Source organism: Rana temporaria, chromosome 2, assembly GCF_905171775.1.
Source record: "Rana temporaria chromosome 2, aRanTem1.1, whole genome shotgun sequence".
NCBI lineage: Eukaryota > Metazoa > Chordata > Amphibia > Anura > Ranidae > Rana > Rana temporaria.
This window is the reverse complement of record NC_053490.1, coordinates 251,381,570-251,398,506: the sequence shown is the minus strand read 5'-3', so window position 1 is coordinate 251,398,506 and position 16,937 is coordinate 251,381,570.

Genomic DNA, 16,937 nt, shown 5'->3' with positions numbered 1-16,937 from the left:
CCGATAAGCCTCCCGCCGCATACCCCGACAACCAACGGCCAGGGTTGTCGGGAAGGGGCCCTGTCCTCATCAACATGGGGACAGGGTGCTCTGGGGTAGGGGGGCCGCAGTGCGCCCCCCTGCCCCAGAGCACCCAACCCCCCCATGTTGAGGGCATGCAGCCCGGTACGGCTCAGGAGGGGGGGGACTCGCTCGTCCCCACTCCTTTCCTGGCCGGCCGGGTAGCGTGCTTTGGATACGGGTCTGGTATGGATTGTAGGGGGACCCCCTACGCCGTTTTTCGGCGTAGGGGGGGGTCTCCTTACAACCCATACCAGACCTAAGGGCCCGGTATGCTCCTGAGGGGGGAACCCATGCCGGATTTTTATTTAAAATCCGGCGGAGAGTTCCCCCTCAGGATTCATACCAAACGCCGCACACGTGTAGAATTGGCGGGAATCCAAGTCGGATCTCCCGTCACTTCTATGACATGCTTGCTGGAATGTGCTTTTACTATTCCAGCGAGTGCGAGATGTCGGCACCCTGTCGCCGAGAATCAGCGCGATGCCGTCGTGCTAAAAACACATTCTCTGCGGCAGGCACTGTACACGCATATTAGTATGGATTCTTTGAATAGGCACAATATTATAGATGCTGTCAAGCTGATATACATAGGGCTGAAATCTCTACATGTTTCGTAGAACAGAGTCCACTTTTTTCAGGAGACAGCCATAATTATCTCAACCAGAACAAACACAACGTGCAACAAATGCTATTATAAAGTAAATGCAGACACAAGCATAGGGATACATCCATGGGGTATGCTCTGTTTGGGAGCTAAAGATGGAGCTGGTCACAAGATTAGGCAAGCAAGGGGACTTAAAGGGGAAAGGAGCTTTATTATAAATCATCCATAGACCTAGCGTGGGATATAGGTAAATCCAGTGTAATGGGCATTGTTCATGATACACAGTGCTTTAGCAAACAAGTTTATCTCGTTTGGGTTTACATCTACTGTAAAAATCCCAAAAACGCCACATATTTGCAATCAATTGTTTTATACTTTTCCTTTATCTGAAAAAAAATATTTCCATCTCGTTTGGGTTTACATCTACTGTAAAAATCCCCAAAACGCCACATATTTGCAATCGATTGTTTTATACTTTTCCTTTATTTGAAAACAAATTTTTCCTAGGCAGTAGCAGTAAAATTTGTCCTAGGGCAAAACAGGTAGTTAACTTGGTCAAATTAAAAAATATTCAACGTATGGCACCCTCAAAACACACATAAAACAGCTGGAATATAGCTGAGAGTTGCTCTCCCTAAATTGGAACTGCTGGTTTCCATATAGATGTAAGAATGACAAGGAAGGCACTAACTCATAAAAATTATGAATCATACACATACTGTAACTATATGTATAAGGGGTTGGATTTGGAACGAAAAGCCTATGCTGCATGTGTCCCTGGAGTGGCAGTCCAGGGGTATCTGAGAATCACTGTGAGTGAGGGTCACTTTGATTTAAAGATACCAGGGTCACTGCACCAGCTACACGCTTTTTTTTTAGCACCTGCCTCCTGGGCCGGGCCTTTTGGCTAGGACCGGAGAAATTTTTTATTCCTGGCCGGAGGGCCTGGTCATTGTAGAACACAATGACCACTTCTTTCACTCTCCTCTCCACTATCCCTTTCCCCCACTTTCTTTTATTTAAGCCTATGTTTGTCACGTTTTTGTGTTATTTTTGTTTGTGCACACTTTGTTCACTGTGTGACTATTAGGGTGCCGATCCTCGGGCCAGCCCTGAACGTCTTGGGAGTGGGTTGACATGGCCTTCTGGCTTAGTTCACCTGCTCTCATGGGGTCTCCCTTTGGGGGAGCCCCACCTAGTACTGGGAAGGTTCTTTTTCGGCAGTCCCTCCAAGAAAGTTGGGTCCATGTCGGCTTCTGTTGCTCAGACTACAGTACCTTAGTCTCCGTCTGGAGCCTAACACCCTGGGGATCAGGGTTTTTGGGTCTCTTCTTCACAGGAGGACCACTTGACGTTGCACCCATCTGCACGTTTTTGTGAACACTCTTTATGTGTTTGCACATTTTTTCTGCACCGGGTGGAGCTTTTTGGGTGTGTTCACACGCCATAGACTTTTCAAAAGAAAAAATATGTATAAGTGAATCATACACATAATAACAACCATATGTGCAATAAGAAAACAAATAAAAAAATGTAATAGAAGTTCAACAAATAGTCCATATAGAGACAGTGGGCCAGATTCACAGTCGAAATATGCCGGCGTATCTACTGATACTCCGGCGTATTTTCAAATTTGCCGCGTCGTATCTTTAGTTTGAATTCTCAAACCAAGATACAACGGCTTCTGGCATCGATCCGACAGGTGTACGGCTTTGTACGCCTTCGGATCGTAGGTGTAATACTTCGGCGCCCGCTGGGTGGAGTTTGCGTTGTTTTCCGCATCGGGTATGCTAATTTGCTGTTTACGGCGATCCACGAAGCTACGCGCGCTCGTCGCATTCTCTTACGTCGTCGCTAGTCGGCTTTTCCCGTCGTAAAGTTACGGCTGCTATTTCATGCCTTATATTTAGACCAGCCATGTTAAAGTATGGCCGTCGTTCCCTCGTCGAATTTTGAATTTTTTTTTTTGCGTAAGTCGTCCGGGAATAGGAAAGGACGTAACGCACGTCGCCGTTCAAAAAATTACGTCGGTGCGACGTCATTTCGCACAAAGCACGGCGGGAAATTTCAAAACGGAGCATGCACAGTACGTTCGGCGCGGGAACGCGCCTAATTTAAATGATACACACCCCATTTGAATTAGGCGGGCTTGCGCCGGACGGATTTACGCTACGCCGCCGCAAGTTTACAGGCAAGTGCTTTGTGAATCAAGCACTTGCGCTGAAAACTTGCAGCGGTGTAATGTAAATGGGATACGTTACGCCGCCGGAATTGTACATGAATCTGGCCCAGTGTTCCCAACACTGTGAGATTTTCAATATGTGAAAGACTTCTGCACCTCTTGTGCCCAAAATTGTGATTGAGAACTCACTAGACATTTTTGACCACCTTTTTACAGGTAAGTCAAGATGTGCAGTTTCCCCCCTTAAGCTGATGTCTCATGGTCCTATACTCCAAACCGCTTCTTCAAAAAAGTTTTATCAGCAATGCAGTGACCCATTAGGAAACATATTAAAGGGTATCATAGGGTGATATTGTTTATTTCAAATATGGTAAAAAAAAAAACAGTAGATGTAATTGCACTCTGGTGGCAGGGTGCCTATATACTGGCACTAGCATGTACAGCCTGTATGGGAACCGGCAATGATATCTCTAGTTGGGCATAAAGCCGGCGTGGGCTCCAATCCTCATTCTGGATCTCACCCGGAAGTGATGTCACTCAGGACTACTGTTTTTATAAGACTTCAAAAGGAAATCTGGCAACTTAATTGCTTAAATCCTTATTGAGCACAAACAGCAGTGCAACATCAAAATGCTAACATGTTCGGCAAAAGCCTTCCTCGTAGCATACAGATTTAAAATAGAATCAAGTTTATATAGGAAAAAGTATCCATTCCTCCAGAAAAGGGGGCGATACAATCCAATTTAAAATCATTTAACAATTAAAATCATGTGAGGTTGGTAGAACCAGAGAAAAATGGAGGGGAAAATGGAAGCACAGACTGGAAACTCTAGGGCAAACAATTATTAACCCCCTGTGTAATCAAATGATATTATTTTAAAAATAAGTTCACATCCATTCTACCAAGTATTCAATCTGTGTATTCAAAAAAGAAAAAGACTCCAGATTATCACCATGGACTGTTCTAAAATGTTTAGACACATTAGAAATATTTTTTGCATTTGCTATTTAGAGTGTCATTGATATTCTAATACGTAGATTGCGGATAGTGCATCCCATATAATGTATTCTACAAGTACTGCAATCAATTAGGTAGACAATCATCTTTGAATTACAATTTATAAAACTTTTAACTGGATATGTTCTACCTGTTGATTAAAAAAATAACGGACTTGCTTGTTCTGTGTCTTTTACACTGTTTACAGGTGTTATAACCACAGGGATAGGAGCCCACTGTCCCCAACCATGAAATGGAAGGGGAAGTGGAACGAAATAGAGAGGGGGAAAGCATAGTACCCAAAGTAGTAGTTTTCTTACTAGAAAAACTGCATCCCTGTCTTAAAATATCATGCAAAGTTTTGTCTGCATAAAGGACAGGGAGGCACTGTTTTATGATAGAGACAATCTGGTTGTATTGTTGTGAGTAAGTGGTCACAAAGTGAACCCTTCCACTCCCACTGGACTGTGCCTTCTTACTGATAGAAGAGGAGTTCCCAATCAGATCACCACGCTCTCTACTTTCTAAAACCTTCTGCCTCTATCTATTAAATGTCCGCTATATCCTCATTCTCTCAACCTACTGGAAATAATGTTACATTCATTAGCAAAATCATTATCAGAGGAAAAATGTCTCCTTCCTCAAATTAACTCACCTGTTGGCAATGCCCGCACTGTATGCGCTGGATGACAACTCGATGCCAGCAGAAGTGAGTTACCTGCACACTGTTTCCTGTAGGTTCTGGTAGAGACTATTCCATTATTTCACTATCCACACATCCCTCCAAAGTCAAATCCAGATAATCAATACTGACCGGATCTGAAGTGTGGGTGAACTCCAAATTCAGATGATTGGTATTGCGATAAGCCAAAATTGTCTACATTACTGTTTTTATACCATATTTTAAATAAACAATATCACGCTATGATACCCTTTAATATGTCTCATAATGGGTCACTTCATTGCTGATGGAACTTTGTTGGAGAAGTGGTTTTGAGTATAAGACCATGAGACAGTCTAATGGGGCAAACGGCGCATCTTAACTTACCTGAAAAAAAAAAAAAACATCTGGTAACAGCACATAACTATTTGGAGGGTGCTGATTGAGACATATTATAATTATCAATGATGCATTTAGAATTTCAAAGTTTTATTAGCAAACTTGAAAAACACACTAATTCGGTTGGCTACCCAAAATATAAAATACCAAAAATGTAAAATATGGAAGAGGGAATGACAACAGTGACACTATAACAGCAAAAAACTGTGTTCCACAGAATGTGAAACATTTTTCTAATTGATAAGAGGTTCATGAGGAAATTGAAAAAATCGAAAGGAAAACTAGAAAATCTCATTAAAAAAAACTGGCGTTCGTCTGATTAAGTAGTTTGATGTCCCAGTCCTGGAACACTTGCCACCCCCTGGAAGACTTTCTGATAATTAAAAAGACTCTTGATGAGGTTTTGGTCTGGGATTAAAATAAACTGTTCATATCATATGGGTTCTCCATTTTTTAATTTCCAAATCATGGAGTCCTAGCACCACAATTGAATAGTTTACCGGGTTATACATTTAGCGCTAGTGATAACCAGCAACCTTCAGAGGCTTTTCTCGTACATCAAAATCTGCCTTAATCTTTAAACAGTGAAATACTGCAGGAAATATTAAAACAGAGTCACGTTTCAAAAAGATTGTTATAAACCTGAGAACTATTTGTTGTGTTTCATATGTCCCAAAAGACTCTCTTATTCCACTTCAAAGTCAGATCTAGCTGAACAGCTCTCCTGCAGACCTATTAAGATCCATCAGCTATCAAAGCCTTATTAATTACAAAACAGCAGACAAGTCTGGCACGGGAGATAAGATTTGACACCAGACAGGCTGCCCAGGAATTACTTCCAAGCAAGTTGGCAAAGAAGATGAATACAGATGCTATGTAATGTAAGCTAATAGGTTTTATCCCCTCAGTATATATATATATATACATATATATATACATATATAGCTTTCATCTTCTTGGATGTTTACGACTTGTGTCAGAATATTTAGTCTATGGTTCTATTTGTATTTTCTATTAACTTTTTTCCAGTAGGGTGTGCTGGGGCTTTTTGAAGGAGCATGCAGACAGCTGGAAGCCACAAACGTGGTTACCTCGAAATACTGATAATATTGTGCATGCGCCCAGACCAGCCAGAGTCGTGCTCCGTAGCCAAGAGACCGTACACAAGGGAGGAGAGAGGGGATGCAAAGGCATGTCCTGCTGTCACACAACGCATTTCAGAGGCCTATATCAGGGATTCATCCCATGCATTAGACAAATTGCAACACTACAGTTGGGAATCTAGCTACCTATGGTTGTTGTTGGACGTGTATTCACTTTGCACGTCCATCCCTCACAAGGGCGGTTTGCATGCCGTTGAACATTTCCTGTCTGAAGCAGACTATAGCCACCCCTCCCAGGCTAAAAACATTTGTCGGTGTACCAAATTTGCTCTAGAAAGGAATTACTTCCAATTTAACGGTTTGTACTATAGGCAAGTAGTTGGCAAAGCCATGGGTGCACATTTTGCACCATGCTATGCCAACTTGTTTATGGGGTTTTGGAAGAAGTATCACATTTGGTCCCATAACCCCTTTGCTAAACATTTAGTTTATTATGGGTAATACACTGATCATATGCAGATTATCTGGGGTGGCCCCCTAGAGAAAGTTTACAGTGTTGTTGCTTATTATGATTCCATCCTATATGTGAATACATTCACACACATGGTTGATGCCCATTCTCTCATGTTTTTGGATCTGAAGTTAGCTTGGGTTATGGATAATAGGATTGTTTCCAAAACCCGTTTAAAGGAAACAGCAGGCAACTCATATTTACACAGAAACAGCTGTCACCATCCAAGGTGTAAGGACACTATTCCCTACAGCCAGTTTTGTCGGCTCCGTAGGAATTGTTCTACCACCTTGGATTATTTATCCCAGGCTGAGGTTCTGACCAGAAAACATATAGAAAAGGGGTATACAATAGATCAAATTCAAAGGGCAGCTGACCATTATCTAGATGGTTTGGGGGGTCCTAATTAGGTCAGAGGTGACGTTAAAAATTAGGTTAAGGACATATTATTTATCACTAAGTTCAGTAATAAACACTGGGCCATAAAAAGATCTATCCAGAAATATGGTCCCTTTTGAAACAAGACTCAGCCATTAGTAAGGTACTTCCAGAAATATCTAAATGGGTCTTTAGGCAGGCTAAGAATGTTAAAAGTATTGTGGCCCCACGTCATCTAAAGGATGAATTTTGTAGAATTCAAAATATCTCTACATTTCTTAATATGATAGTTGGGGTTATTTACGAAAGGCAAATCAACTTTTTCACTACAAGTGCAAACTACAAGTGCAAAGTGCACTTGAAATTGTACTGAAAGTGCATTTGGAAGTGCAGCCTCTGTAAATCTGAGGCGTAGAGCTGAAATGAGGGGAAGCTCTGCTTATTTTATCTTTTATCTTCCAATCATGTGCAAGCTAAAATGCTGTTTTTTATTTTCCTTGCATGGCCCCCCTCGGATCTACAGCGACTGCACTTCCAAGTACACTTTCAGTTTACTTTCAAGTGCACTTTCAAGTGCACTTTGCACTTGTAGTGCAAAGTGGATTTGCCTTTTGTAAATAACCCCCAGTATCGTTCAAATGTAAGTTGAAGATATGTAAGGCTTGTCACTTTATGAGCCATAACAAAAAAAATAAAAAATTAAGACGGGATAGATGGGAATTTTCCATCAAGTGGTTCATCTGTTGCAATTTGTGGTTTATGGCCCGATGTGCCCTTGTGGTTTATACTATACAGGGCAGACGGTGCACACATTGCGCACAAGGTTTGGGGGACACAGGCATTACATTGAGCATAATCCTGACAAACACAGTGTTCACAAACAGTTTGTTCAAGTGCACAATGGTAGCACTGAGGTCCTGGAACACTTCGGGATTAAGGCTATTCCAATGTCCATCCCCAAGGAAGAGAGGTTTTTGAGATTGTGTGCCGGTAGACATTTTGGATATTCACCTTGAATACCATGTCCCCAGGAGGGTTAAAGAGAAATCCATTGCTCATTCAAGAGATGCCATAACCTAAAGTTTTTTCTTGTGTTCTTTGTGGGTGACGTGTGCACCTGCAACAGGATCTGTCAGCCAGGATCAGGGTTTGTGACTTCCAGTTGTCTGCAGGCTCCATTGAAGAGTTCCAGCACACTCGGACCTTACAGCAGCCATTGAGAAGAGTTGTGGGTATAAGAGACATGCCCGTTTTAATCTTAACAATGAATTGGATTACACTAGGGCAGTCATGCGCTCTCTTTTTTGTGTTGTTTCAGTGTCTATCCATTGCCCTGGGGATTATTGGAGAGCAGCAGAACCATCTAGGGTGATCATCTTCAAATGTAAAGAACTTTCCTCCCTTGTTGATGTTTAAGCCTTGATAGTCTAGCCCAGCATGAGAGATTATATTGTTCTTGCCCAATTTACAAATTTTGAAGGTATAGGTAAACTTATGCAGCAACTAATTTTTTGTTTTTGTTTTTCTTTATGTGGACATAATACACATGACCACTTCTGTCAATAGTTTTTAAAAATGCTAGTGGGTGCAGGCACCGCAGAGTCCTCAACAACATATAATATCACCAGCCCCATTCACTTACATGGTGGAGAAGCCCCATGCAAGCAAATTGGCAGGTATGGTTTAATTTTTATGGGGACTCCAGGAAAAACAACGAAAAAATGAAGTTCTATGCCGACCCTTTTGGGTCTGGTATACATTTTTTGGGGCAAAAATAAAGGAAAGCATGAGGTTACCTGAAAAATATCTACATCAACCCTTATCCAAGCATGCTGCTAGGCTGGGGAGAAAAGGTGAGAGAAGGTGCCCCCCCATGTCGAGGGCATGTGGCATGGAAATGTGGCATGGTGCCTGATATGGCTCTCCCTTTCCTGGCCAATTAGGCCACATGCTCTGATTAAGGGAAGTTATGCATTTCTTTAATCCCCCAAAAGTGTCTGGTAAATAGTTTGTGGGGTGGGGCTCTACACATTTTTTAAAGGAAAAAAATTATAATGTTTAAATTTCCAGCAACTGATATCTCATTGCCAGCTTCTATTTTTTTCAACAGACCCGTGGGGGGTTCTGTGTGCTGTATTTAAGCAATGACAAATAATCTACCAGCTATTAACATCCTATATAATGGAATTTGTTTTCCATACTGTGGGATGGGAATTTTTTCTCATCCATGGATGTGCTTGTCCATATTTTTTTCTATTGAAAAGCCTGTGGCGTGCAAAACACAACCCAACTTCACCCGGTGCAGGAAAAATGTGCACACACATAAAGAGTGACACAAAAAACTGTGACGGGTGCTGCGTCAATTGGTCCTCCGAAAAGAACCCAACTCTGATCCCCCGGGGCATTAGGCTCCTGGCAGGGACTCGAGTAAACAGTGGTCCGTGCAGCCGAAGCCGCACGGACCCAACATCCAGGGGCACTATCTCCACAGGCTTTTGAACAGACCTTGACCCCCAGTCCAGACCAGCAGCACCCTTCCTAGCCAGGAAGGTAGGAGAAGAGATCGGGGAAGAGCCCACCTCAGCAGGCTACTACCCACAACCCCCATCCCTACCACCTAATCACAATCGGGAAATACTAACCACTCCTCCCGGCAAAAAGAGGAACAAGGGTTCTCTCCCGAACAACTGACTGGGGCAGGTACCACCAAATCCAGGTCAGAGGCCAGGGGCCCAGCCCTCCAGCTTCAACCTCATGGCTCTCTGTCCAAATCAGAAGGATGTGCTAGTCCATATATTGGACATTTTTGGCTGTGTAGGCTAAGGGTTTAGAATAAATAGGCAGTCTCCCTCCGCGAGAAGGGGATTATTGGCGTCATTTTTTTTACTTATTGAGATTTACCAATCTTTTTATTAATAATGATAATTCTATGTTTTTTATTTATATTTATTATGCATGTGCGCTCTATCATGTTTTTTCTTTAAGCTAACATGTATAGGTATGCCAAGTGTCTTTAAGAGATCGGTTGTTTTAATGTTATGCATTGGTGATTTCCAGGACTGCGGCTGTGTATGTACATTTTTTCCCATTCATTTCCTATTTAAATCGTGACCCCGAGTGAGCAGGTACGCTTCCGGAGGACGTTATTATGAAACGTACGTCGAGGCGGTACCTGGTCACGCTACGCACGTCATTTCCGGCCCTGCTGTTTGTTGGTTCCTGTGAGGTGGAACACACGCCACGGACAGAGTGCGGTGGGAGGCGGTGGGAGCACGGCAGATCCCCAGACTACCGATTAGAGCCAGCAGCCCCAGTGCCGGGATAGGCACTTTTAAATGTGAGTAGCCATTTGGCTAAGTTTTATCTTTGCTCATTTTTTAATAAACAAAATTACGCTGTGAATGTTTCCATTGTTATTTCATATCCGGCTGAGACCTTTAAGGAGGAAGTCGCCTAATATCTCCATTTCAGCCTATGTGAGCAGGCATTATCCTGCATAAGCTCTTATTGACTCTCTTTTTGAGTAAAGGAGTCAATGTGCTCTGGTAAGCAGATTACTTAGCCAGTCACTTTAGGTGTTTATTCAAGTTTGGTGAAGGATCACTTCTCTATCAGTATATCACAGCAAGCACGAAATGGACGTTTGGTTTTTATGGACTTTGATTTATTATCATAATATTTTTTGGTGCTTAAGATTGGGACTGAATATTATTTGCACTAATTGATATTTCACAATAGTTTTTAATCATATGTTGTTTGATAATGTTTTGTGCACATTTGTTTATTTGATAAGGATTAGTGACTTCAGGAGTGCAGTCCTTTAATTTTCATTGTTATTTTTATTAATTATTAGCGCCCCCTATCTTTTACCCATACCAGCAATTCAACATACTTTTTTCCTTCAATGCTGTTTGGGAAAAATGGCTTTACGCTACGTGTAAACCATATCTCCTGTGCTAATAAGCACCCATTTAGTCTAATGGTATAATGCTTCTTACTACTTACTCTATTTCCCGCATATCACTAAGTAAACAGACATGAACACAGCTTATGTCCTCATACCATCACACGACTGCCTCCTCCGAGCACCGCACTTGGGTTTTTATTCATAGACAACAAAAGCAATGACAAACAGGAAGTGATGGCTCCAACAGCCAATCGCTTCCTTCATAGGAAATTACCTCACAGGATCTGACCTCACAGGATATGAGTGTCAACACAGGAAATCCTTCCAACAGAATGAGTTTATACAACAACCAATCACTAAGGGAGTGTTATTGGTGTGTCTGGGCAGGGACAGTGTGTATGTTTTCCTGTCCCCTGTACATGAAAGCCATGCTCTTCAACTAGACAAAGGAAACAGCATAGCTTGCAAACATGGACGCTCCCCCTGACCATAACAATTTAAAAGCTCACGTTTTACCATTGATATGAATCCTTCTTCTACGTTGTTCAGAGAACAACGCATACCCAGATTATACTACCGTTCCTGCTGATGGGAGATTATCTTCACGTCTACGCTACACGTCCTGCCATGTGTTGATCAGGCACACAGAGAACACATCCCCCTCAGACGAACCTTTGTGCCTTGCACAGGGGCCCTTTTGCTGGCGGACATATCCCCACTCTGCAAACACCTCTCTCCATCCCTAAGAAGCTTTCCACTACCAGACGGTACTCAACTAGCGTCAGTCTGCCCCAGTCAGCTTTTAGAGCGGGCTGCGGGAGTACTAACACTGTGAGACACTATGACAATACATATTAAATACATCTTCATAAAATTTCCACATCATCACTGGCAGGATTAAGGCATGTTATTTAAAGGTATAAGACATGTTTAATGTTGTATTGGTACATATTCCCCATGGCAGTTCCCACCACCCCATGCTATTGTTTTGATAACCCAATGCTCATTAGTCCAGAAAATGGGCATTTGTGATTTGACAGATTTAGCTCCTATTGATTTCAATGGGCCTCAGGTTCAACATTGAAACCTCTTTGAAGTTCACCGAATCCTGCTTGAACGAAACCCAGGCAGTTTGGTTCATCCCTAATCCCCCCCGGAGATTTAACAGATAACTCCCATCCCAGACACATAAAAGAGCCTGTCATCTATAGGCACTTGTTTGCCTCCCTTTCAATGCCAGTTGCTGCAAGAAGTAGCCATACATCTAGTGGTGGTGAACCTTAACAGACAAAAAAGTACAATATTGAGTTCCCCACAAAATTCATAGCAGACCCTTATCGTGGAAAGGTACAGCGTGGATTTCAAGTGGGTACCCTGTGAAAAAAAACTAAAAAGTATAGGGCCCCCCAAATCCATACCCTTATAGGGACCCTTGTCCATTCTTGCAACCCAACTGGCCAGGGCATGGGCGTTACAGCAAGCAATTCCAGGGGGGCATTCCATGTCTAAGAACATTTTCCTAATGTCAATGGAAACAAGGCCTCTGTTCCATGTCCCTTGCTTGTTGGATTTGTATCTCTGCAGGGGGCAGACGTATAAAATCTAGGAGCCCCCTTTAAAATAAGGGAAGACCTAGATATCCTGTTGTGGCCCATTTCTGCAAACCACTTCATAAATGATCTCAAGATTATGGTACTGATGGGGAACTTCAAATCACAGAAAGAGAGTCTAGAATGGTAATGTTATACCATACAAGCATTCAAAATTCTAGACTGTGGTATAAAAAAGGACAGGAATTGTACTGTATGTTCCACTATGATTTTAATTGCATTTCTGACTTCTGACAATAAAGCCTGTTTCTCCTAAAGTCTTTGATCAAAGATATATAGACAGTTTAAAAGGTACTGAAGAGGCTCATAACTTTGAATTACTATAAATAAATGGTAGGAACTGGAGCTGGGCAGAAGTGATGGAAGAATGATGGTGTTCTTGATTAGGAACAAAGTTCTGAGCCTCAACACCACCTTGTCCTGCAAAACCAAAATGGGAACTTTAAAGGATAAATCCTCCATCTCAGACCTAGCCTTGCAGAGGTAATGGCAACTTGAATCACAACCTTGTAAGTGGAAGAGGGAATATCTGTTTGGAGAGCCAAAAGAACCAAATGCTGATTCAATGGAGTCACAGATGGTTATACAGATGTGATTATATGAAAAACACCCTAAACTAAGGGTCTTAGTCGAAGAATATGAGGCCAGCCGTCTCTGGAAAAACAGACCTGGCCTCTGATGACCCTAAGGGGACAAATTCTGGTCCAGACTCATCTGTAAAAAAGACAAGGATTCATCTCATTGGGTGAAAGTCACTCGCTTCGCACCAAATGAAATTTGCCTTCCACATGTGGTAAAAGACCCTGCAAGAAAAAGATGTATGCTTTTAGCATCATGGAAATTACATATTTAGAGTTGGCTCTAAATCTCTCAGATACTGAACTACAACAACCATGCCTTTAAAGCTAGTGACCGTAATGCAGGATAGTAAATTGGTCTTTGAGACATACATTTAGATGATGAGGAAAAGTCCATGGATTGTCTACTCAGAGTCTTATCAGGTCAGAGTACCACATCCATCTAAGCCAATGCTGAGCTATAAGGATTACTAGAAAGCCTTCCATCTCAGTCCTAAGAAGCAGCTTAAGAATGAGTATTAGCAGAGGAAAGGTTTTGGTGCCCACCAAACAAGAAGAGGAGGTAATATTGATATGTACCATTCATATCTGTGCGACTTCATATTGCACTGACTTCAAAGTAGTCCCTGTACTACTTTGGTCCGACTTTGATGTGAATTGAGGTCCATGAGGACCTCAAGTTTACACAGGCTTTCCCTGAAATTGCAGAAAAAACGTGGCAAAATTGAATGACTTTCAAGTCGAGGCAGTGTGAAAGGGGCCTTAGGAGAGGGGAGAGAGTTGATTTATGTAATTATTGCAAACTGCAGTACGCTACTGTAGTTGCCTCTTTATAGTAGTTTAATAGTAGAATGGGTCCAATTGATCATTAAAAATAGGATACTTATGTAATTATTCAGTTATTTCTACCAACCAGTCTTTTATAGTTTGTGTTAGAAATACAAAATATATAGCCCTACAAAACAGGGCACAATCCACAGGGGCTTTGATGCTCCTTAAAGAGGAACTGCAGTCTGCTCACATAATTTGTAATAAAAACACCGTTGCCATTCTGAAGCTTCCCTCCAACCACTTTTCATATAATTTTATATATACTGTGATTCTGTACTTGCCATATATGCTGCAGAAATCTCCCTCTACTAAGTCTGGCTGCATCCATTTTAATTGAGGGCAGCTGAAGCTGCTGCCTGTTCACTACTTGGATTTACACAGACACACAGAGGCACACCTCCAGCTCTGCAGCCCTGCAGCCCTTATTGGCCCTCTTATGACTCATCCCCCCTCCCTTCCTGGTAAACTCTCACAATAGTGAGAGAGAGAGCTATGCATGATGTCATAAGCCCAGGCTTTTTATCAGACAAGAAAGAAGGAAGTGAGCTGTATACGGTATTTACTGGAAGAAAAAAAATTACTATCCAAAGTTAAAACATCAAAAAATAAATTAGAGTTTAAACATAGATGCAGCTACAAACTTATAAACACTGCTATCTACTGGCTAAATAATATATCTGTAGTTGTTGCACAAAAATACATGAACAATGTACAGGGTATTCCAACAATTTTTTAAATGTGTAATAATGTTTTAAAAAAAAACTTGCTTTTATCTAACAGTTAAAGGTATTAACCATAATTGCTCATTACTAGGGATGGGCCGAACACCCCCGGTTCGGTTCGCACCAAAACACCTCAAACATGCAAGAAGTTCTAGCGAACAGGCAAACCCTATTAAAGTCTATGGGACAAGAACATGAATAATCAAAAGTCCTTTCATTTCAAAGGCCTATATGCATGTTATTGCCATAAAACGTGTGTGAGGACCCGGGTGCTGCCCTAGGGGACATGTATTAATGCAAAAAAAGTTTTTTAAAACAATTGTTTTTTCAGGAGCAGTTTATTTAACCACTTAAGACCCGGACCTTCAGGCAGGTAAAGGACCTGGCCAGTTTTTGCGATTCGGCACTGCGTCGCTTTAACTGACAATTGCGCGGTCGTGCGACGTGGCTCCCAAACAAAATTGGCGCCTTTTTTTCCCCACAAATAGAGATTTCTTTGGTGGTGTTTTATTACCTCTGAGGTTTTTATTTTTTTGCGCTATAAACAAAAATAGAGCGACAATTTTGAAAAAAAATGCAATATTTTTTACTTTTTGCTATAATAAATATCCCCCAAAAACATATAAAAAATTTTTTTTTTTTCCTCAGTTTAGGCCGATACGTATTCTTCTACCTATTTTTGGTAAAAAAAAAACGCAATAAGCGTTTATCGATTGTTTGCACAAAATGTATAGCGTTTACAAAATAGGGGATAGTTTTATTGCATTTTTATAATTTTTTTCATTTTTTTACTACTAATGGCGGCGATCAGCAATTTTTTTTCGTAACTGCGACATTATGGCAGACACTTCGGACAATTTTGACACATTTTTGGGACCATTGTAATTTTCACAGCAAAAAAATGCATTAAAAATGCATTGTTTACTGTGAAAATGACAATTGCAGTTTGGGATTTAACCACAAGGGGGCGCTGAAAGGGTTAAGTGTGACCTCATATGTGTTTCTAACTGTAGGGGGTCAGTGGCTGTAGGTGTGCCATCATTGATTGTGGTTCCCTATATTAGGGAACACATGATCAATGACAGCACCACAGTGAAGAACAGGGAAGCTGTGTTTACTCACAGCTCTCCCCGTTCTTCAGCTCCGGGGACTGATCGCTGGACTCCAGCGTTGATCGGGTCCCGCGGCCGCGGTCACGGAGCTTTGGACCGGGTCACGGGCGTTTTCATCGGACGAACCGATCATGTGTGGGCCCTATCGTTTTTTTTTGCCATCGGTGAAAAAAAATGGAACCTGTTTTAAAATGTTCTGATGTTTAAAAAAACGATGTCAGGTGCATGCTTTGGTCAATTAGCAGCCGTCAATGCACTGCAATCTCGCAGTGCATTATTGGGCACTCCACAGCGGGCGAACTTGCCGCGAGCACCCCATATGTTAATTTGTTCTACAAACAACCGAACAGCTGATGTTCGAGTCAAACTTACATTCGATTCGAACATCTGGACTATCCCTGCTTATTACACCTTCAGGCTTTACTCCCTGCAATATAGTACAACATAATGGTGCTTTGATGCAGATTTTTACAATGCATATGTATGAATAAGTCAACAATGCACTTTCTGAATGGCTAATACCTTATCTCAAATGCTTGGCAATAACACAGTGATCTGGTCTTTTATTAGGAGAGACTAAAGGTAGTTTCTTGCTTTCTAAACTGAAACGGTCATACTTGTTTGTATGAAGAGAATACAACACTCTATTCATTCCTTTTAAGTAAACTGAAATAGTAGCTTCAGTACAAAGTAACGGCTATGGGCAGAGTTTATTGTTCATTTTTGAAGCTAAAGGAAACAATGCAAAGGGACTAGGGATCAGGTGCAGGACCAGACACTAATGCACTGCCAATTTTAGGCACCCTTTATAGCAAGACTTACTAATGTATTCATTTGACCATGTCACATTTAACTAAAGCTACCAGCTGCAAAACATTTCATACCTGGGAACCAAAAGAATAAAGTAATATTTTTATTTTATATTTGCTAAGCCTTCACATTTTGACTGAATAGACAAGCAAGCTCCCTTAGTTGCAGGACTGTTAATTGTATTAAATGTGGGTATGGTTTCCATGTAAACATTAAACTGCTTCTCATGGCCAAAATTAATTATGAAATACATTATGGAAACTACTGAGCTTCCTTTTTCTGTGGAAGCAATAAGGTCACACAACCCCACAGAGAAACAATTATCAGAGAGACTAAGCAGTGATTGCAAGCAAAATCAGACTTATTTCTCAGAGCCTGAAACTAAACAAATTACATGTACTGTGCCATTTCTGAAGGAGTTCCACAATTCACAACAAGGATTGGACACGGCTGGGTGACTTACATGGTT